This window comes from Protopterus annectens, chromosome 4.part1 (genome assembly GCF_019279795.1).
Source record: "Protopterus annectens isolate FY-2018-M chromosome 4.part1, PAN1.0, whole genome shotgun sequence".
NCBI lineage: Eukaryota > Metazoa > Chordata > Ceratodontiformes > Protopteridae > Protopterus > Protopterus annectens.
The window spans coordinates 839,855,768-839,879,392 of NC_056734.1; the positions used below are offsets into that span (position 1 = coordinate 839,855,768).

At 42.0% G+C, this 23,625-nt stretch overlaps 1 protein-coding gene across 1 annotated transcript in view; it reads left to right on the top strand.

Annotated features, from left to right (window-relative positions):
- Window positions 1–23,625, top strand: part of HLTF (helicase like transcription factor) — a gene marked incomplete in the record, with an annotated part of 1,324,997 nt that overhangs the window by 154,469 nt on the left and 1,146,903 nt on the right.

Here is a 23,625-nt window from a genome sequence, read left to right on the forward strand (position 1 = left end):
GGTTACTAGGCATGACGTGCTTGAGTTTCCCCAGGGTTGAGATAAAGTCTTTTTTTCCACCGGGATGGGATGGGTAGTCTCTGGGACACCAATCTGTCCCACCAACAAGTACTATTAATATGACAGACCAGGTTGAGGTCACCCGTACGGGTTGCTGCAGTCCCAACAAGGCAGGGTCGGAGATTGCTGTGTATGCCAGACATAGTTCACCTCTGAGAAGTCAGTATGAAACTGAGTAGAGGGGCATTGCTTTTAGTTTATCGATGTAGGTTCGATGTTTGAGGCCCTGGATACTCCTGGTGAGGAACCTCTGTGGTCTGTCCAGCTGCTGCTTGCGGTTTGTGAGGTATATGCCAAAGGTGACATTATAGTTAACAATTGTACATATAAGGGAAGAAAACATGGACGTTACAACCTCTTTGCCACTGGATGAGATACCCTTACTTGTGAGTTAGGCCATGTAGAAAGCTTTCTGTACAACAGAAGCAGCATGGTGATCAAAAGTCAGGCTGCTATGACCCTTTTTGACCAAATCACTCAGTACTGATTGTTTACTTTGGACGTTGTTAGTAATGTAATAATTTTGTGTAAATGTCACTCGGCCCAAAGAGGATGGTGATGCATTTTTGGCATGCAGCTTGAATTCTTGCAACTTTGAAAAACAAAGAAAATGACAACACAAATAATGAAAAAAAAAAAAAATGCTGTATGCCGGGGGGGGGGGGGGGGGCCCACCTGCAACCCCCACACACACCCTACTTAAATATACCATCTCCGAGATTGCAGTACAGTGCTGTAAAGGGAATTATTCCCTTGCCGCAATGTATGGCAAACCCAGATGTTCATCGTGTTACACTGCTGCAGTCATCACACTTGGGTTATCTGCCGTCAGGCGGTCCCACAGTCGGCCTGAGTTCCAAAGTCTTGGTCCGGCATCGGTTGCAGTCGCTTCTTCCCTGACGTCAGTGCGACAGGGGTATAAAAGAGGCAGCCAATGCCATTTTCGTCAGTCTTTCTTGCCGTGTGGTGCCCGAAGCAGAAGCAGTTCGCAAGTGCCGATCGGCCAACTCCTGAGATTTTCCAGTCGAATTTCAGACCAAAGTCTTCTCTAAAGCTAAGTACCCTGTTGGGGAAATTTTTCTTGCCTCAGACCGATGTCAGAAAAAGTTAATACTTGCATTTCTTGTGGGAAGCAAATACCTCATAAGGATTTTCATTCTTTTTGTATTCCTTGCCTAGGCCCAGACCACGACGTCACTGGTTGTCGGTTTTGTGCTAGGTTTAACAAACGTACTATTAAGCGTCGGGCAGAATTCGCCCGACATTATTTTGGTAGAAAGTTTAATTACAGCATGCTGTCTGAGCAACTGACGACCAGAATGCACAAAAAACGCAAAGATAAAGACAGGCAGCCGAGGGCCAAACCAGATACCGAGGCCTCTGCTAGGCCAATCGCCGGTTCTCCGGTTTTCAGCAAGGCGCATATGCAGCCCCTGACGACCGCAGATTTGGAACTACAAACCAGACCGAGATTACTGAGGCTCAGGATCCTGTACCTTTAGGCCCAGCGGACGCCAGTCACGAGGGGGAATCCGAGGTTGTAGACAGGCCTTCGGTTTCTGAAGGCGTTTTTAGACCGACTGCACTTACCATTAAGTCCTACGCTAAATTAAATACCCTTTTAAAGGTAAGGAAGCCTGTTCAACAGACTCCTGTACAGGGCCCTATGCCTAAGAAACAAATGCTTAAGATGGCTGAAGATTTAATTACCCTTATCAGAGGCTCCCATCCCCCTCCAGACAAAAGGCCTTGACATGAGGAAGACTACCCTTCCTCAGATGAAGTGTCCATTTCCTCAGCCTCCTCTGAGGAACAGGATTATTCCTTTCCTCCTTACGAAGATTCTGATGCTGAAGAGTCTATACCCTCAGCATCTCCACCAGAAGACTTCTCTTTTGGGGAAATATTGCACACCATGAGGGAACATTTCCACTGGGAAGGCCGAGATTACTCCGATTCTAAGAAAAGACTCCGTGAGTTCCTTCTTCTACCTCAGCACCGACCTCTTGCTATCCCTCCTGTTTTGGACATTTTGGATGATGTTTATTCAGAATATAGCCTTAACCCAGATTCATTGCCTCCTGCACCACCTAAACCAGACAGGTACTACAGGGTTCCCGACTCACATAAGTTTTTATATAAAAGCCCTGTTGCTGTTGCAGACCCAGAAACCATTTCCCAGGGCCCCAAAGGGGTTAAGGCCTCTATTGCTAAAAATCCAGTTCCTTCGGAAAGAGATTCAAGAGCACTAGACAGATGGGGGAAAAAAGTGTAAACTTCTGCCACTTTAGCTATGAGGGCTTTAAATTGTCAGTTTCACATGCTGAAGTACCAGCAATATTTGATGTCTCAATTAAAACAGAAAATGCTCATTCATTCAGAACAACCTGATTTTAAGGAAATGCAGGATTTGTTCCATGCAGCAGAACAAGTGGGAAAGCATACTTTGCAATGTGGATTTGATTCATTGGAAGCTTCTTGTAGAGCAGCTGTCACAGGGTCTGTTATACGTAGACATGCTTGGTTAAAAGAGCAAACTTTACCAGAACATGTTAAAGCTAAATTATTGGATGCTCCTTTACAGAAGGATGTTTTATTTGGAGTTAAAGCAGAGGAACTATTAAAGAAAATGGAGGAAAAGGCTAAATCAATGCAGACAGTCAAAGATGTTTTGCAAGTACAACCCCCTCGTTTCAGCAGGAATTGGCCAACTAAAAACTGGTCATTTCCAGCTTCAGACAGGCCACAGAAGTAAATACAGACGCCCTAGGGGCAGAGGTCAGCCACAAGGCTCCTACAGACCTAGACAATGGCCGGCTGCAACTCAAAGAGGGGGAGAAGATAGATCTCAACCTTTCAGAAAACAATCACAATGACTTTCCACTCCGTCTGCCAAGCGAAGCTGCTCTGGCAGCACTGTTGGGTGGAAAACTAGCACTATTTTCAAAAAACTGGCATATCATTACAACAGACAAATGAGTTCTAAATATTGTATCTCAAGGTTACAGATTCCACTTTCACACTTTACCAAGGATGAGAGGAATGCCAAATCTGCCACCAAATCAATGGGCAGAGACACAAAGACAAATTGCAGCTCTCATGGACATGAGAGCCATTCAAGAGGTACCTACACAGGAGCAAGGACAAGGATTTTACTCAAGACTATTTCTGGTTCCATAAAAGGACAAAGCCTGGAGACCCATTTTAGACCTCTCAATTCTAAACACATATCTGGAGGTACCCAAATTCAAGATGCTCACTCTTCAGCAGCTTCTTCCCATGCTGGGCAAGAAAGTTTGGCTAGTAACGCTGGACCTCAAGGAGGCATACCTGCATGTCCCAATCAGACAAAGTTGCAGAAGATACCTCCGATTTATTGCAGGCACAGCACATTACCAATTCTCTGCACTGCCCTTTGGCTTATCTACTGCGCCCAGTGTATTCACGAAATGCCTGGCAACAGTAATTGCATACTGCAGACAGAGGAATTCAAATATATCCATATCTGGACGACTGCCTTATTCAAGCAGAAAGCAAGGACATTCTTTTAAAGCATCTGGCGTTTGTAAGAAAAATACTAAGTTGCCTGGGGTACACAGTAAACGAAAAGAAATAAAAACTAGTACCCTCACAAGAGATAATATTCCTGGGTGCCAACTTAAATACAACGGCCCAGATGGCTTATCTCATGCCAGACAAGCAACAGTAACTGACTCAATATTTCAGTATGATGGCAACATTAACCCAGCTCCCTGCAAGGAAAATCCTGCAGGCCCTGGGGTTCATGGCATCCTGCATACTACTAATTCCATATGCCAAGCTGCATATGAGGAAATTACAATGGTACCTGAAAAGCGTATGGACTCAACACAGCCACAGCTTGGAAACAATAATACCACTCATTCCCTGCCTACAAAAGGAGTTTCTATGGTGGGCTCAAGCTTGTCACCTCAACAAGGGTCAACCTTTTGCCTTACCCATAGCAAAGCAGACCATGACAACAGACTCATTGGACTACGCCTGGGGAGCACACATGGCAGGCCAGTGCATACAGGGCAAATGGTCTGCAGATCAAATGCATCTGCACATCAATCAAAAGGAGATGCTAGCTGTGCAAAATGCCCTAACAGCCTTCAAGAACCTCTTACATCCAGGACAACTGCTAGTAAAGACGGACAACACCACAGTAATGTGGTACATAAACAAGCAAGAGGGAACACATTCCTACCCCTTATGCAGACAAGCAATGTCCTTATGGAACACAGCACTGACTTACCATGTCCAGCTACAAGCACAATTCCTGCCAGGAAAGGAAAACACATTGGCAGACGAGCTAAGCAGAAATATCATGGATCCGCACGAATGGAGACTAGATCCACAAGTATTCACAATGATAACTCAAAAATGGGGAAGGCCAGACATAGATCTATTTGCCTCCCCCCCCCAAAACTACCAACTTCAAAAGTTTTGCACAAGGACTTACCACTCACTAGCTTGGAAAGTGGATGCGCTATCATTCAGTTGGAAAACATTAACAGTCTATGCCTTCCCCTCCACTACCTCTACTGGCAAAGGTGTTATTGAAAGCCAGATCACAGAGGCCACAAATTATCCTAATTGCTCCAGACTGGCCACGCCAACACTGGTACCCAATATTAAGGAACATGGCGCAAGGCCCTCCATGGATTTTACCTCAATTTCCACACCTGCTGACTCAACAAAACACTCAGATCCTTCACGTTCAGCTCAGGACTTTAAATTTGGTTGCATGGAAAATAACTTAATCAATCAACACTAATCTCTAAGGATGTCATGGATGTCATTTTGGAGGCCAGAAGGCCCAGCACCAGGAAAACCTACTCGGACAAATGGAAAAGATTCTGCGCTTGGAACCAGGCTAAAGGCCAAAATCCTTTAATCCCAAATATTCCTCAGATACTGCAATATTTAACTGAGATGCTGCACAAAGGCCTTTCCTTCTCTTCCATTAAGATCCATGCTTCAGCCATTTCAGCTCATTACAATACGGATCCTCCCATATTTTCACATCTTTTACTAAGGCAGTACCTCAGAGGCGCTAAGAATATAAGACCGCCCAGACCACCTCCAACTCCAACTTGGGAACTCAACTTTGTTTTGGAAAAACTAACACTGCCTCCTTTCGAACCAGCTTTCTCAGCAGATCTACAACACTTGTCCTGGAAAACAGCCTTGCTGCTGGCAATTACCTCAGCCGAAGGGTTTCAGAGCTACAGGCCCTAATGGCAGTGGAGCCCTTCATCATTTTTCATCAAGACAGAGTTTTCTTACGAACTAACACTTCCTTTATGCCAAAGGTAGTATCCAGTGTGGCTCTGAATCAGACCATTCATTTACCCACCTTTTATCCAAACCCCCAGAATAAAGGAGAAAGGCTCCTTCACTCTTTGGACATTCATAGACAATTACATTTCTATTTGGATAAGACAAAGACTTTCAGAAAATCTGACCAACTCTTTTTATTCTATGCTGCAGGTTCACAAGGAAAGGCTTTTTCAAAACAGACTATTTCTAAATGGATAGCACATTGTGTCCGCTACTGCTACATTCACCATGGGAAACCTGTACCTGCTAACATTAGGTCCCATTCCACCAAGGCTACAGCAACCTCAGCAGCCTTTCTCAGAGGGGTACCAACCAAGGACATTTTGGAGGCTGCAACTTGTAGTTCAGTGCACACCTTTACCAAGCACTATCACTTACCATTATACTCAAAAACCAGAGCTGGCTTTGCCACTGCAGTTCTACAGGGCATACTAGCTTCTCCTAACCCAGTTTAGTACCAGCCACCCAGCCATAGCTTTGGGATTCAACCCAAGTGTGATGACTGCAGCAGTGTAACACGATGAACATAGTACAGTTTTGTACCTACCATAAATGTAGATGTTCAAGTGTTGACACTGCTGCAGTCCAGGTTACCCACCCTCCACCCCCTCTTCATACCAGGGTTTTATTTATAACTCCATTTACATACAATCAATTTGATGTATTTGCTTACAGCTATTACTATTGGTTTCCTACTTATGTATGATTACATAGGATTATGAATTGCCTTCTTATTTAGGGGCACCTGACATCTGGGGCAAGAAAAACTGAAGAAAATGGCGTTGGCTGCCTCTTTTTTACCTCTGTCGCACTGATGTCAGGGAAGAAACGACTGCAACCGACGCCGGACCAAGACTTTGGAACTCAGGCCGACTGCGGGACCGCCTGACGGCAGATAACCCAAGTGTGATGACTGCAGCAGTGTCAACACTCTAACATCTACATTTATGGTAGGTACAAAACTGTACTTTGTGATTCAAATTTTCTAAAAATTAGAGCATTAAAGTTCCAACTCTAATGACTCGAAGTTGTAATATGATAGGCACCCATTTCTGGCGCCATTAATTTATTTGGGTGAGACTCGCTCTGTCTGACGTCCACATCACTTGGGAAATTGATGCATGCACACAGCTTGAAGTCATCTGGAAATTTGGCCTACCATACCCCACTGGGTTTGTCATTCACTGAAGAGAAATATATCCTTAATAGCAGAGGCCCCAAGACTGAGCTGTTTGGGTACGCCGCTCATTATGGGTATAATGCTTGAGGATGGCTTTCACTAATTTGATTTGGTGGGTTCTACTGGTGAGCGAGTTTGCTACACAACATATAACATCTAACATATATAATAACATATACCCAGTGGATATAAAAAATGTAGACACACCTGTTAAAATGACATTTTTTGTGACATAAAAAAATGAGACCACAATAAATCTATTAAAAACTTTTACCACCTAGTGACCTATAAGGTGTACAAAGCAATTGAAAAACAAAGAAATGTGTTAGGCTAAAAAATATAATAAATAAAAAATGTACAATAAGATGGTTGCATAAGCATGCACAACCATAAACTATGATTTCATTACGACATGCAGTCTTGGGAACACACCTGCCATCAATTAAAGAGACTGTGATTAACCCCCACTAAAGTTCAGCTGTCATAGTTGGATTTTACTGACATTTACTCAGTTCCTGCCACTGCAAAAGCCATGGTTTGCAGAGAACTTAGAAAGCATGCAAGGGATCTAATTGTTGAAAGATATCACTCATGAGAAGGGTACAAAAAAATCTGTAGACCATTGGCTATACCATAGAACACAGTAAAGCCAGTCATCAAAAAGTGGAGAAAATACTGGAGAACAGTAATCTTTCAAAGAACTGGACGTCCATCCGCAATCAATGAAAAGACAATAAGAAAAGTGGTCAGGGATGCTGCTAACAGATGTACAGCAACACTGAAGGAGCTGCAGGAATTTCTGTCAAGAACTGGTTGTGTACTACTTGTGACCACAAATCTCCCGTATTCTCCATAGGTCTAGACTATGGGGTACAGTTGCAAGACAGAAGGCTTTTTTTTAACAAGAAAAAGACCCAGGCCCAGCTAAAGTTTGCAAAACAATACAGCAACTGTAACAAAAGCATGTGAGAAAATGAGTTATTGTTTGAGACCAAGGTTGAACTTTTTGGCAACAACTGAAAATGGAATGTTTGGTGCCAAAAAATAAAAAAAATCAAAAGACTTAGCATCACCACAAGAACACCATACCCCAGGTGAAGCAAGGTGGTGGCAGTATCATGCTTTGGGGTTGTTTGTCTTTGGCTGGAACTGTGGATTTAATCAAGGTGGAGGGAATTATGAACAGTTACAAATACCAGTCACTTCTGGCCCAAAACATTCAAGTTTCTGCTAGAAAGCTGAAGAGGAAGAGGACTTTCACCTTTGATCACTGCAATGACCCCAAGCATACATCCAAATGAGCAAAAGAATGGCTTCATCAGAAAAAAATCATAAGGTTTTGGAATGGACCAGCCAGAGCCCAGACCTAAATCCCATATAAAATATGTGGGGTGACCTGAAGAGGGTTGTGCACAAGAGATGTCCTGGCAATATGACAGATTTGGAGCGCTTTTGCAAGGAAGAGTGTGCAAATACTGCCATGTCAAGATGTGTCATGCTGACAGAATGCTATGCAAGAAGACTGAATGCTGTAATGAAATGAAAAGGTGCTCCTACAAAGTATTACTTTTAGGGTGTGGACAGTTGTGCAAACAGCTTATTGTATGTATTTTTTTTTTTTTAATACACCTTCAGATTTTGTTGTTCTTTAATTGAGTTGTACTGGTTATAAGTCATATTAAGGGTGGGAAAAGTTTTGAAATTATTTATTGTGGTCTAATTCTTTTGTTATTACAAACAATGGCATTTTTACAGGGGTGTGTACACTTTTTATATCCACTGTATATATAGCTATAACATCTGGTAACATATGCATTGATGCCTAGTTGAGAGAGTTTATCTGCTATGCCTGAGTGGGGAAGAGTGTCGAAGGCCTTGGCCAGGTGAAGGTAGGCAGTGTGCAACGTCTTTTCCTCGTCCATGGATTTGGTGACTCTCTCAAAGAACTCGACCCCATTGAACAGACATGCCCTCCCTTGACAAAGCCAAATTGTGTTGGGTTGAGTGTTTGGAGGTTGCCAATGTCCATGTTAATGAGGTCCCTGATAATCCTTTCCATGGCCTTGCAGATCAGGATAGTTATGGCTGAAGGGTGTATAATTTCAGGGATCTATGTACACCCCACTTTAATGTCAAGGAATGACAGTGGCTGTCCTCCACTGAACGGGACCAAAGATGGTACTAAGGCTTTGTTTGAATAGGGCACCTAAATGTGCTGCAAGTTCATGCCTGAGTTATGTAGGATGCATCCTGGGATGTTATCAGGTCCCATGGAGGCTGGATTTTTTGCCTTTGAGAGGGCAAGGTTGACCTGTTCCATAGAGATAAGGGGTGAGTTCATGTACTGGGGATGTCTATATTTTATGATGGGATGAACAGAGGGGAGAAGTTTTCGCTGAATCTGCCAACTAGTAGATTGGCTATATCTACAGGATTAGTGGATGTGTTCTGCTTTGGTCAGCCGTTCTGAACAGATCTTGGTGCTTGCTTTGAGACTGAGTATTGTCTCTAGTAGATGTGGCCAATTAGTACATGAAGTTTGTTTTAGAGGAGGTCACTAGAGCTCTTATTTACTTGTTCAGGCTAAGGAGAGATTGCTTACAATTGGGCACCTGCTCATTCTTGGTACTGGACAGCAATTTTTTATTTTTTTGCTGTATAGTTTAGTTATTGCAGATGTCCATCAGACAGGTTTACTCTTGCTCGCACAGGATGATTTTGTCCTTTTCAATCAAAATTAAAAATTCATTAACGATAACTTTCCTCCCCTAACACACATTATTCCACATACTTAATTGCAGCAGTGGCTAACAATGGTCTTGGAACACAACGTTTTGGGGTAGGAAAAGCTATTACATAGAAAAAAAAAAAAAAAACATTTAAACCCCACGCGGACTTTTTCCTATGAAATGGGAATAAGCAGAAACAGCTGTAGTGTCTGTGACAAATATGCTATAAATTTCATAATAAATGTTGTCACACCAAAGCCTAAAATGAAAACATGGTATATAACGACCCCTTCACTCAAGAAATCACACAATTTCATTCAAAAATCAGCCAATCGTGCATACCATCTTATTACGTGTTAACACTACAGAGCTGTATGAAAACCATGGCACATTGATGGAATTGTCTGCTAGCAGGTATTACCTAACAAAAACCTCTCCCACTGTGCTGCAGTTTGCAACTCTGAACCATTGTAGAAAGTGGTTAAGAAAGAGTCCTGTATCAAGGGATTACATGAAAATAAATGCCAAACTATAAAAACATAAGAAACGAGCAGTGAATCAAACTCATAATTGACAAAGGATTGATAAACTGCACACTGGTCAATCCAGAATACGTAGCTAATAGCACATCCCACATACATGGTCCAGCACATAATACAATTCACCCAAAGCATGGGCTTGTCAACATCATGGTCGGAAAGACAAAACAAAAGTTAGTCAGGTACTCATGGTGAATTCACACGAAAAAAAATAGCAAACTGTTAAACCCAAGTGTATTAAGACAGGTTTTGTTTGGAAAAATGAACTTCACCATGAAATCACAATGTTCTCCCACCTACTGGTCGACTGCTAGAGAACTGGAGAGTTAATAAACTGATGCACCTTTCCACTTGCTAGTCATATCATGAATTAGCTAATCATAGTAGTACCTCTAAATAACTAGAAAAAAAAAAAACAGACAGACGAGTGTCAAAAATGTAGAAAAAAAATTAAAACACAGACTAGAATGACCTGGAACGAATATAACTGCCTCTAAGTAACTATCAGCTGCAGCAAGTTTACCTGTGCCACATGACAAACTTATCTCCCTCCTCGAATAGCAGAGAGCCTTCTCTCCACAAGTAGTGCTAGTACCAGGCTAATGTTCTTTAAAAATATAAACATCTGTATACACAGTGAATCCTCAGCTATGAAGCATAAGCCTCAATAAAAAAAAAAACAAAAAAAAAACAGTGGTTATGTAAAACGGTGATCATGTATTTACTGTAGATGTGCAATAATATTCCTAGGTCCAGCCCTGCAATGCAAGCATGGGTTTGACATGATCTGCCAAAGGAGGACAGCTATAGGCTGGTAACCGCCATATGCAAGCTGGCAATGCCAGCAATTCATAGCTCTCAGCCTTCAAGATGAGGAACACTAGCCCTCGAAATGTGGAACAAATGTTCAAAATGTGGAACACATACTAATAGCTTATTAACAACTTCTACCACTAAGGCCATCATATGGTTAAAATATGCTGGTTTTACTTATAAAGAAAATCTTTTAATGAATTTATATGATTAATTTCTATTTACCATGGATTTGACTTAAAAAAAAAAATTGACAAAAGATCCACCATAAACCACAGAAAACAGTACTCAACGCTGCTCCGGCACAATGAAGGCTGTCCAGTAACCCCAATCACGTTGCTTAGATGTTATAAATTGACGACCACAGAGTGAATATAATTAACTGGTATTTATTTAAACAAAAAATAAAATAAAACAAGTAACAGACTTGGCGCTTTCATCTCACCACTGAGACTTCTTCAGAATCCTGAAGAAGTCTCAGTGGTGAGATGAAAGCGCTAAGTCTGTTACTTGTTTTATTTTATTTTTTGTTTAAATAAATACCAGTTAATTATATTCACTCTGTGGTCGTCAATTTATAACATCTAAGCAACGTGATTGGGGTTACTGGACAGCCTTCATTGTGCCGGAGCAGCGTTGAGTACTGTTAAAAAAAAAATTCCTAACACTGAATATGACACAGTCCTTCATTGTGAAACTTCGAGGAACATGAACTTTTTAAGACCCCAAATGAGGTACGTTGCTCATAATGATGAACACTTGCGAGGTATGAAGCAATTTATTTTTCTTTTTTTTCTTTCCTTTACATTGACACAGTATTAGCCTTCCAGGGAGGAGCGCTTTCTCAATCCAAAAATAAAAAATGATTTATTCAACGCACACTATGTAATTCAAACGCAAACTCCGTACTTCAAACAATGTAATACTGCAGTTGTAAAACTAAATAATTATGCAGAGTGTTACAAATAAATCAGCAAAGAAGTTCCCAAAATCTATTGACTAGTTCTTTTCCTAACAACAGACTTCCATTTACATAAGCTAACAAATGTAATGTCAACTAATGTCAGAATAAATGGAGATGTGGACGAGGTTTCATTAATAAATGGCTATTAACTGTTCATGCCAGTGAAACTTCCCGTTTTAGAACGATCATTGATTCAGGTTACCATAGCAACAGTACACAATGAACAATCATCCTAAAACAAGAAGTTTTAATGGCAAAAGCAGTTAATAAACGCTTAATGTATTCTACACGATACCCGGTGTTACAGAATTAAATTTAAGCTAATGTAGAAAAATATACGAACTGTTAGTGGAAGGCAAAGATGAAATAGCAGGTGTTGTGCAGAGGTGATTCTGCTGAGCAAAAAGCTCCTCTGAGGCTCGTGTGAAGTCCGGACAAAGTCGGAACTTGTAGTGACTGACAGAGGGATGTGGATGGAAATAAATTTAAAAAAAAAACGGACACAATTTATTCAATTTTAACCCCAATACAGCTCCAAAATAATAACATTCATGACAGATCCGATTTTGCCTATCACACTGAAAGGATAGCTATGAACTTCTTACACATTCACAAAGCAACATATTTAAAGTGCAACTTTTTTTTTTTTTTTACATGTTACTCACAAACTTAGTCCACTGATACAAAATACTGGTTATGCATAAATAAGCATGCACTGAACAGAAAGGTAGATACACAAATGTATGTCAGTAAGCACGGACTACAGATTTTTACTCATTTCCCTAAAAGCAGACTTAATTGTTAAAAAAGGCACATACATGGGCATTTGGCAAGCAGAAAAAAAACGATTTCCCAAAAAAAAAACCTATTCAATGCAAACAGATGAACAGGCGAAATTTAGGTAGCATAGAAACGGCTCAAAATCTCGGCACTTGTATAATTGCAGAAAGTTTTTAAAAAGTACAGATACAAAGTGTAGCAACTTTAGCAGAGTCTCGATGAGCCTTTCCATTGAGAAAAATGAAGAAGATGACCAGCGAAAATTTATTTACCTTAAAATTGAAGTTCTGAAGGATTATGCAGCAAGGAGGAAATTGTCCAATAGCAAGCGATGTGGAAACACAAAGCTAAAGCGGAGTTGTGATTAGACTCCAAAACACCATTGCAGCCGAAGGTTTACTGGATGTCTGCAAGCAAACTGATACTGTGGGTGGGAATTGAATGACGCGACAAAGTGGGCGCGTTCCTTTGATGTGATTTAGAGCAGAATCGAATTTTAAACGCTGGGATTGTCCCTTTAAGCAAATCATTAGCCTGCATAGTTATGGCCCACACAGTAAATACATTCACGGTGTGAATTCTTTTTGCAGCTGATGTGCACCAGGTTAGACAGGAAAGATGATTGGGGGGAACTGGCTGTCCTTTGGAAGAATAAATCACAAGGACCGATTGGGAGGCTTCCCTGAGTCCTCTGATATCTGGCCAGCATATTGGCAGACTCCATAATACAGATGTTTAGAAGATCACTGACAAATGCTGAAATGTCAGGGGACTTTAAGGCAACAAATGTAGTACATTTATAGAAAGACAGGGGAAGCAGAAAAAAATAATTCTGTGAACTACTGCTCTGTTAGCTTAACAGCAAAGTAAGGGAAAGTCATGGAGAGAATCCTGAGGGGATGGCTAAAAGTATTTCTGGAGGTCAGCATCTTTAGGACAGCAACCAGTATGATCAAAAACGTCTGTCAAACCTTATCCATTTTTATGGCTGGGTTGCAGATGACAGGGGAGTACCAGTAGATGTAAAGTTTGAGTGACTGTCCAACACAGGAGGCTGATAGGGCATGGGTTAAGACAGACTGACACTGGATAGTTGCATGGTTGGATGGTAGGGCACAGCGAGTTATGTTGAGAGAGACAGTGTTGGGAATTAAGAACGTGACTAATGGAGTACCACTGGGAATCTTGTGTGTGTGGTACTCTTCAGAAATAACTAAAGATAGGTGTATTGGACGGAGTCTAGTAAAGGATTTAGAAAGGTTGAAAATGGATAAAAGGGCCAGCTGAGTTTCACCGAAAAACAAATATTGCATTTTCCAGCATCTCTGGCATAAATTAAAAGGTAAGAGAGAGTGCTTCTGCTGGCAACATGTTAGGAAAAGGGTCTGGGGTGTTAATACCTGGAATGGATTACTACCAGCAGACTGAGAAGGCAGTGGGAACAACAAACAGAATGCTGAGGTGTGGCCCAAGGGATGGATTCCTGAAGAAAGAGGTAGTGCTTCCAATTGGCAGAGCATTGGTCAGTCCACACATTGACTACAGCCAGCTTTTCTGAAGGCTGTATAAGGAAAGGGGCACTGGAGTACTGGAAGGAATCCAGAGAATAGCTGCCAGAAAGATCCATGGGAGGAAAGGGAATGGATGCCATAGGAGATTGAAGGAGCTAGAGTTCTGTTTTGAGACCTGTAGACATGGGTGGCATGGCATTAGTGCACAAAATCATTGTGTGGAAAAGTGAAGGGGTCATCCTGAAATAGAAATGCAAAAGGAAAGGGAGGAACGGGCAGCAGTTTGAGAGTAACTTTTCACTGGATAAGGGTTGTAGACATATGGAATGGAGTACCAGAATGGTTGGTGGAAAGGTAATCTACAGAGGCATTTTACACATGGAACAGGTGGAAAAAGGTTACGGGAGAAGGAATGATGGTGGGGAGATAGAATGTTAACTTAAAATGACAAACTAGGCTTGTTGACATGAAACAAACACAGTGTAATTTTGAGGGACGCAGTGAAGATCTTGATGGTCAACGTCTAATTTGCATCATAAAACCAAAAATCCACTCGGGCCGAAGTGCTACAACCCAAAACGCAATTTATTAACAGAGTCTCCAAATAGAATTAGAATATCCACAGTCAAGCGCTTTCGTTAAATGACTTCTTCAGAACAAAAACACCATGATTTCATTTCCTTTTATACAAAAAGATAATTAATTCAATTAAACAGTAGTTAAAATTTAAAATAACAGTGTTTTAAATGTTTTAAAAAAAAGATGGCAGTGTCTAGATTTAAAAGACTGTGCAAATATGCAAGAAAAATACTTTGAGTATCTGTTATAGGAATAAATAGACAAATAAGTACATACTGCATCTGCAAACTTGGTCAGCCACAGACCGCTGGTTTTGGCTTGCATCTCAGAAAAGTATATCCGAAACAGTAGAGGCCCCAAGACTGATCCTTGGGGTACATAGCTCATTACGGGTCTGCTACTAGAGGTGGCTTCCCCTATTTTGACTGAGTAGGCTCTATCAGTGAGCCAGCTAGCTACTCATCTGGTAACATACGGGTTGATGCCTAGCTGTGCCCGAATGGGGAATAGTGTTGAAGGCTTTGACTAGGTCAAGGTAGGCGGTGTGCACCATCTTCCCCTCGTCCATTGCTTTGGTAACTGTTTCGACGTACTCTGAGCTCCATCACACCAAGTTGAGGAGGGAATGGGTGTATTTAAGGGGTCTATATCAGTTTCGCGAAAATCCATTGCAGTGAATACCAAAAGAGTGACCCGTATTAATCGAACTGCGAATACACCGAACAAACTAAACCGTGAAATTTAAAACCTCGAACGGTCATAGTAGGCCAATCCCACCACCCGCTACATACTACCTACCCAAACAAAGTAAATAAACCACATACAAACACTAACCAAACCCTACTCCTAACCTTAAAGTAAAGCACCAAAACCAAACTTCTAACACTACACTAAACCCCACATACACAACTGTCTATGTACTATCCTTAACCCCTCCCTAACCCTAAGGTCTGTAACTACCGCACACTTCCCCTACGGAGATATACCCTAACAAAATAAATAATACACATAAATACATTTAACAAAATCCTACTTCTAACACTACACTAAATCTTACATACATTACCTATCTATACGCTTACCTTAACCCAAGACCGTACCCTAAGGTCCATACCTATCGCACACTTCCCTTATGGAGCTATACCGCAGATGGGCCAATACACATAAATACATTTAACAAAATCCTACTTCTAACACTACACTAAATCTTACATACATTACCTATCTATACGCTTACCTTAACCCGCACCCTACCCTAAGGTCCATACCTATCGCACACTTCCCTTACGGAGCTATACCGCAGACGGGCCAACCAAAACAGTTCGACATTTCACATTTCGCTGTTTTGGGCGTTCGGCGTTTACATAGTTCACGCAATACGTGTCGATCATGTCGTATTCACAGAAACTGCGTTTCGATCATCTGATAGGACCAGTATTTAAGAATAGCAGCACTTCAAAACCGCATGTGTGAGGAGTCCTGCACTGCTGTGGCAGAGTTTGGGCTGTGGAATGCATCAGTCCAGGAAGTCTGCCAAAGAAAGAAGGAAAAAGAGGGAGATGCAAACCACCAGACTAGGAAGGATTACTGCTTGCTTAACAAATTATCTAAGAAGGGAGTTGCAATACCAAAGAAAAGGGCATGAAAGGGACTTCATAGGTGGCTCAAAGAAACTACATCAGGCTGCAAGACCAAGACAGACACCGAAAGATAAAGGCAGCCAGGCACCATTTTTAAAATGAAGGCAGCATCAACCGGCTCATTAGTCCACAGGACATCAAAATCGGATGGAAAGTGTATTTCCACTAGTTTCTGAAAGAAGTTAACACCAGAGAAGCTGTACTGCCCCAGAAATAGCCTTTAACCCCTGAGAAGATGTACTGCCCAAGAAATAGCCTAGACTGAGAGACAAAGAGCAGTCCACCATAGAAATAAGACCAGAACAGAAAATGAAGTTGTGGAAAGCAGCAGGCTCAGATGAGCTCATAGCCGATATGATAAAGACTGGTGAAGTAAGGTAAAAATGACTTCTAAGGGTCCTCATATCCATGTGGAGAGAACTGTGCATCCCAGATGAATGGAAAACAAGCCTACTTGTGCCGCCGTACAACAAATGGGACATCTACAACTGAGAGTGGTACAGAGGCATTCATTTCCTGTCACAATGCATGACGGTTATCAAGCGGGTTATTGAAAAACGTATATGCACACATCTATATCTCTAGCTATACATATATATATATATATATATATATATATATATATATATATATATATATGTGTGTGTGTAAGTATGTAACTATATACCTCTCTATGTATATAGCTCTCTGTCTCTGTGTATATAGCTCTCTCTGTCTCTCTCAATGTATATAGCTCTCTCTGTCTCTCTCTCTCAATGTATATAGCGCTCTCTCTGTCTCTCTCTCAATGTATATAACACTTTCTCTCCCTCAATGTATATAGCTCTCTCTCTCTCAATGTATATAGCTCTCTCTCTCTCTCAATGTATATAGCGCTCTCTCTCTCAATGTATATAGCTCTCTCTCTCTCAATGTATATAGCTCTCTCTCTCTCAATATATATAGCTCTCTCTCTGTCAATGTATATAGCTCTCTCTTTGTCTCTCTCAACGTATATAGCTCTCTGTCTCTCTCTCAATGTATATAGCTCTCTCTCTCAATGTATGTAGCGCTCTCCCTCTCTCTCAATGTGTATAGCACTCTCACTCTCTCTCACTGTAGTGCTCTCTCTCTCTATGTATATAGCGCGCTCTCTCACTGTATATAGCGGTCTCTCTCTCTCTCAATGTAGTGCTCTCTCTCAATGTAGTGCTCACTCTCTCAATGTATATAGCTCTCTCTCTCTCAATGTATATAGCGCCGTCTCTCTCTCTCAATGTATATAGCGCTGTCTCAATTTATATAACCCTCTCTCTCTCTCTCTCTCTCTCAATGTATATAGCGCTCTCGCTCTCTCTCAATGTAGCGCTCTCTCTCTCTCAATGTAGCGCTCCCTCTCTCTCTCTCTCTCTCTCAATGTAGCTCTCTCTCTCTCTCTCTCTCAATGTAGCGCTCTCTCTCAATGTATATAGCGCTCTCTCTCAATGTATATAGCGCTCTCTCTCTCAATGTATATAGCGCTCTCTCTCTCAATGTAGTGCGCTCTCTCTCTCAATGTAGTGCTCTCTCTCTCTCAATGTAGTGCTCTCTCTCTCTCTCTCAATGTATATAGCGCTCTCTCTCTCTCAATGTATATAGTGCGCTCCCTCTCTGTGTATATAACGCGCTCCCTTTCTCAATGTTTATAGCGCTGTCTCTCTCTGTATATAGCGCGTTCTCTCTCTCTCTCAATGTATATAGAGTTCTCTCTCTCTCTCAATGTATATAGCGCTCTCTCTCTCTCTCTCAATGTATATAGCGCTCTCTCTCTCTCAATGTATATAGCACTCTCTCTCAATGTATATAGCACTCTCTCTCAATGTATATAGTGCTCTCTCTCAATGTATATAGTGCTCTCTCTCAATGTATATAGTGCTCTCTCTCAATGTATATAGTGCTCTCTCTCAATGTATATAGTGCTCTCTCTCAGTGTATATAGCGCTCTCTCTCAGTGTATATAGCGCGCTCTCTCTCAATGTATATAGTGCCCTCTCTCTCTCTCTCTCTCTCTCAATGTATATAGCTCTGTCTCTCTCAATGTATATAGCTCTCTCTCTCTCTCTCAATGTATATAGCTCTCTCAATGTATATAGTGCTCTCTGTCTTGCTCTCTCTCTCTCAATGTATAATAGCGCTCTGTCTTGCTGTCTCTCTCTCAATGTATATAGCACTGTCTGCCTTGCTCTCTCTCTCTCAAAATGTATATAGCGCCGTCTGCCTTGCTTTATCTCTCTTTCTCAATGTATATAGCACTCTCTCTCTCAATGTATATAGTGCTCTCTCTCTCTCAATGTATATAGCGCTCTCTCTGTGTATATAGTGCGCTCTCTCTCAATGTATATAGCGCTCTCTCTCTCAATGTATATAGCGCTCTCTCTCTCTGTCTGTATATAGCACGCTCTCTCTCTCTCAATGTTTATAATAGCGCTCTCTCTCTCAATGTATATAGCGCTGTCTTTCTCTCTCAATGTATATAGCGCTGTCTTTCTCTCTCTCTCTATATATATATATATATATATATATATATATATATATATATAGCTCTCTCTCTCTCAATGTATATATTGCTCTCTCTGTCTCAATGTATATATCGCTCTCTCTCTCTCTCTCTCAATGTATATATCGCTCTCTCGCTCTCTCTCTCTCTCTCTCTCAATGTATATAGCACTCTCTCTCTATCTCAATGTATATAGCTCTCTCTGTCTCCCTCTCAATGTATATAGCGCTCTGTCTCTCACTCTCTCAATATATATAGCTCTCTCTCTCAGTGTATATAGCGTGCTCTCTCTCAATGTATATAGCTCTCTCTGTCTCGCTCTCTCGATGTATATAGCTCTCTGCCTCGCTCTCTCAATGTATATAGCTCCCTCTTTCTCGCTCTCATAATGTATATAGCTCTCTGTCTCACTCTCTCAATGTATATAATGCTCTGTCTTGCTCTCTCTCTTTTAATGTATATAGCGCTCTCTGTCTTGCTCGCTCTCTCTCTCTCTCTCTCAATGTATATAGCGCTCTCTGTCTTGCTCTCTCTCTCTCAATGTATATAGCGCTCTCTGTCTTGCTCTCTCTCTCTGTATGTAGCGCTGTCTGTCTTGCTCTCTCCCCCTCTCCATGTGTATAGCGCTCTCTGGCTTGCTCTCTCTCTCTCAATCTATATAGGTCTCTCTCTGTCTATATAACGCGCGCTCTCTCTCTCTCAATCTATATAGCGCTCTTGGTCTCTCTCTCAATCTATATAGCGCTCTTGGTCTCTCTCTCAATCTATATAACGCTCTTGGTCTCTCTCTCAATCTATATAGCCTCTGTCTCTCTCAATGTGTATATAGATAGAGGTATAAAAAGATAGAGGCCATTTTGCACAGGAACACCACACGTAGTAGGATTGTACCCAACCATCAACTCATATGTACCACAGGCAAGGGCCATGGCTTCATCAACAGAAAAGGGTGCAAAATGTAAAATTTTGACTTTAAACAACCGATCTGTAACTTCAAAGTACATTCAAGCCAGCAAATGCACAAACTGCCCTTGGCAACAACATTGCATAAAAACAGAACATCATAAGACATTCTCTAATGTTAAAGACAGATCAGTTAGACAGATAAGACACCTTTCATGTGTATTATCATCTACAGCTGGCTAACTTGTGAATTCAGATGAATAACAGACTATGAAACTCGGAACAAGAAAGGGCAAGCTGAGCTAACCGGTATCATGCTGAGGAGATGAATGCACTGTGCAGACATCATGACTCAGTCTAACTTCAATTGACTGTTCATCTACAAATGATTAAGATGGTGTTATGCATATTCACGTGACCCTGTCAGACACCAGCTTAGCACATTCACAGCAATCCAAACAATAGCATCAGATGAGACATGAGAAGTGCCACAGAGGAAGTCATTTTTTAAACTAAAGAAACAGATTGATATTCAAATCATGCTTGGTTCACAAGACATTCTCTTCCACTGGCCGAGATAAACATATTTTCCACAAGGACATGGTGTTGAGATCCAAAACTGATCTCTAGGCACATTCACTTTTTTGGCTTCTTTTCCCTGATGGCTATAGAAAACTATTCATTTAACCCCCTCCCAATGAGGCATGTGTTGCAGGACAGTTGGGAACATGGGTTAGGTCCCTGGATGTACAGTACTGTACAGAACAAGATTGAGAGTGACTCGGTGGTAAGAGATCAAACAACCTGTTGCCAAAAAGGCAGAAACAGAAAATCAGACTCTTACAGGAGTGTAAAAGAGTGCCATGGAGGGAAGTGAAACAATCATGTGAAGGCTCCAGAGAGCACCCCTGCACTACCAGGCTATAACTCATACCACACATTTCGGCCATTTAACCTGGACCGGAACATCAAAGGTGGAGGTATGTCCATATTTATTACGGATATCCACACCTTCAGGCTAGTTGCTCAGCATAATGCATCCGAGGTTATCCAAGTGCAACTAACTCTGGGCAAAACTGCAATCCAAATTGTAGCTTGCTACAGATCCTCCACCATGCCCCAGGATTCCCACTCCTCTTGATGTACTGGAAAATATTAGGGTTCAACCAAACACCCTAATAATGGGTGATTTCAACTACCCCACCATTAACTGGGAAAACTACTCATGTACCAAATCCTTCGCTCAACGCTTTTTGGGATTCATAAACTCCAGTGCCCTGGATCAACCTATCCACACCCCCACCAAGGGCAACAATATCCTAGATCTAGTCATTACCAACATGAGTGACCGGTGTTCCACACCTGAAGTCAACGCCTCATTGGTCCGATCCGACCATAAGCTAATCACCCTAGATATCCACATCCTGCCCCCGCCCCCCATTAAGGAAACCACGGTAAAAAATTTCTCCAAAGCCAACTTCATGCTTCTTAAGACAGAAGTGGTGAACTTCATGACACCCATGCAGATGGACAATACAGTTATGACTACTGAATCCTATACAATTGCACTTTATAAGCACTTACATGAGTACATGGATCGTGCTATCCCAAACAGAACCAAGACACTATCCTCCCAAAAAAGGAAGCGAGTCTGGTGGTCCCCCTGCCATAAGCAAACTGTACAACAGAAGGAAGAAACTGTTGCAAATGAGAGTAACATTCCATGAGTGGAGGAGCTCCTTGGTCAGCCTCAGTAAGAAGCTGCGATCCCTGATAAAATCCTCCAAAGCTAGTTACGAAAACTAAATCGCCACTGATTCTAAAGACAACCACAAAGCATTCTATAGCTATATCAAGAATCTCAATGGCAACACTCAGATCTGCTCTGAGTTACAGCACAATGGCACTAAATGTACAGACCCAACTGATGTTGCCAAGATCCTGGCAGATAGGTTCAGTGCTACCTTTACCCCCCTCTCACCCCCTAAAGGGCCCATCTCTATACCGGAAGAATGCAAAGTTCCTGTAATCACGGCTGCACAGGTAAAAAAACACACTCTCTCCAAAGCCAAGAACACAGCATCCATGGGACCAGACAACATGCCAGGCTGCGTTCTACACGAACTACAGAACGAACTGGCACCCCACCTAAGTACCATGTTCAGTCATAGCCTCACCTCAGGCTTTGTGCCCGCTGAATGGTGCATAGCGACGGTTATCCCACTCCACAAGGGGGGAGCCACCATGGACCCCAGGATCTACCTCCCCATTAGTCTGACGAGCCTGGTCTGCAAGGCCATGGAACGTATCATCATGGAACTTATAAACAAAGACATTAGTAATTTCCAAACTCAAGCAGTCACCAAAGCCGTAGACGAGGGTAAGGTGGTTCACACAGCCTATCTAGATCTTGCCAAGGCTTTTGACACCATCCCCCACTCTGGAATTATAGATAAACTCACTAAAATAGGTATAAATCCCTGTGTCACAAGATGGGTTGCCAACTAGCTCACTGACAGAACCCACACTGTGAAAGTAGCAGACTCCAAATCCGACTTCAGACCAGTGACAAGTGGTGTACCACAGGGTTCATTCCTGGATCCTCTCCTGTTTGGTATCTACTTCTCTGAAGTACAGGCTAACACAGAAGGTCTTTGGCTGGCGAAGTTCGCAGATGACTGCAAACTAGGAGCCATAATCGAAACTCCTAACGATGTGGACATCCTACAAAAGGGCCTCACTGAGATAGATGCCTGGTGTCAAAGCCATGGCCTCAAGCTTAGTGCCAAAAAGTGCATTGTCATCCCCTTTGGTAAAAACTCTGTACCCATGAACTACAACAAAGGCGGTAGTATACTTAACACCGAAGGTTTGATAAGAGACCTTGGGACGCAGGTGGACAGTAGTCTCTCCTTTGATAATCACATCACCACAGTAGTCAGGAAATCCTTCTACGTGGCACACCTCATCACAAAAGGTTTCTCATCCAGAAAAAAATAAGTAATTGTTCCTTTCTACTCATCACTTATTAGACCCATTGTAGAGTACAACGCCCCTTTTGGTATGTATCTCACAAGACCTCTACAACAACCAGAAAGGCAGCAGAAATACCTCGCAAAGAGGATTACCGGCCTCAAACAGATGCCCTATGCAGACCGTCTCAAAAAAACTCCAGCTTTACTCCGTCGTATATCGCCCACTCAGAGGTGATCTCTGCCTAACATACAAAGCTATGTCAAACCCAGAGCTGTTGGACATACTCCACTTAAAGAAATCCCAATCCCTCTGAACTACGCGCTCTAGGGCCCTAAACCTTGTCACCACAATAAAAAGAACATGCCAGAGGGATAGATTCCTGTCCCAGAGACTTCCTATACTCTGGAATAAACTATATCAAACAAAACTCCTCATTAGCACTCTTCAAGAAAAATCTTGATGATTGGATGGGAAATAGGAAATTCACCCTGGGGATCACTTCTGTTGCTTTGCTCTACAGTGGCACAGGAAAATAATTTTCTTGGGTGGCAAAAGCCAGGGTACCTTTTTGGCTGGGCTTGTATAGCCTTGTATAGCCTAGTACCTACCTATGAACCTTACATACCCATCCAGACATCAGTGACTCTCTATTGATTGTCAGGGCTTCCATGGCATCCTTTCTGGAACCTCTCCACTACTAGTTCTTAATGTCTCCTTACCAGTATATTGCTGAGATGGTTTGTTTGGTTTGATGCAGTGGGAAAAAGGAGCAAAATAACCTTTGGTAAATGTGGACAGAGAGGGCCAAACCCAGAGTTTCCCTGTCTATCAACTGAACACACTCACCACATTCTTGATAAACTTTCCAGCACTGGGACCAAAATTCCATTTCCAAAGGTGATTTTAAAATGCTATTTCTGCATCCTCTGATTCTCTGAAAATGAAGCCAGGCAAACTACCTCACAGTATTAGCTGGTGCAAGCAGAATGCACTGACTCCAAGTCTTCCACCAAGTGGTTTCCAGTCATCCCTGCAAGGCTATATCACTCTCTTCACATCACTCATCCTAAAC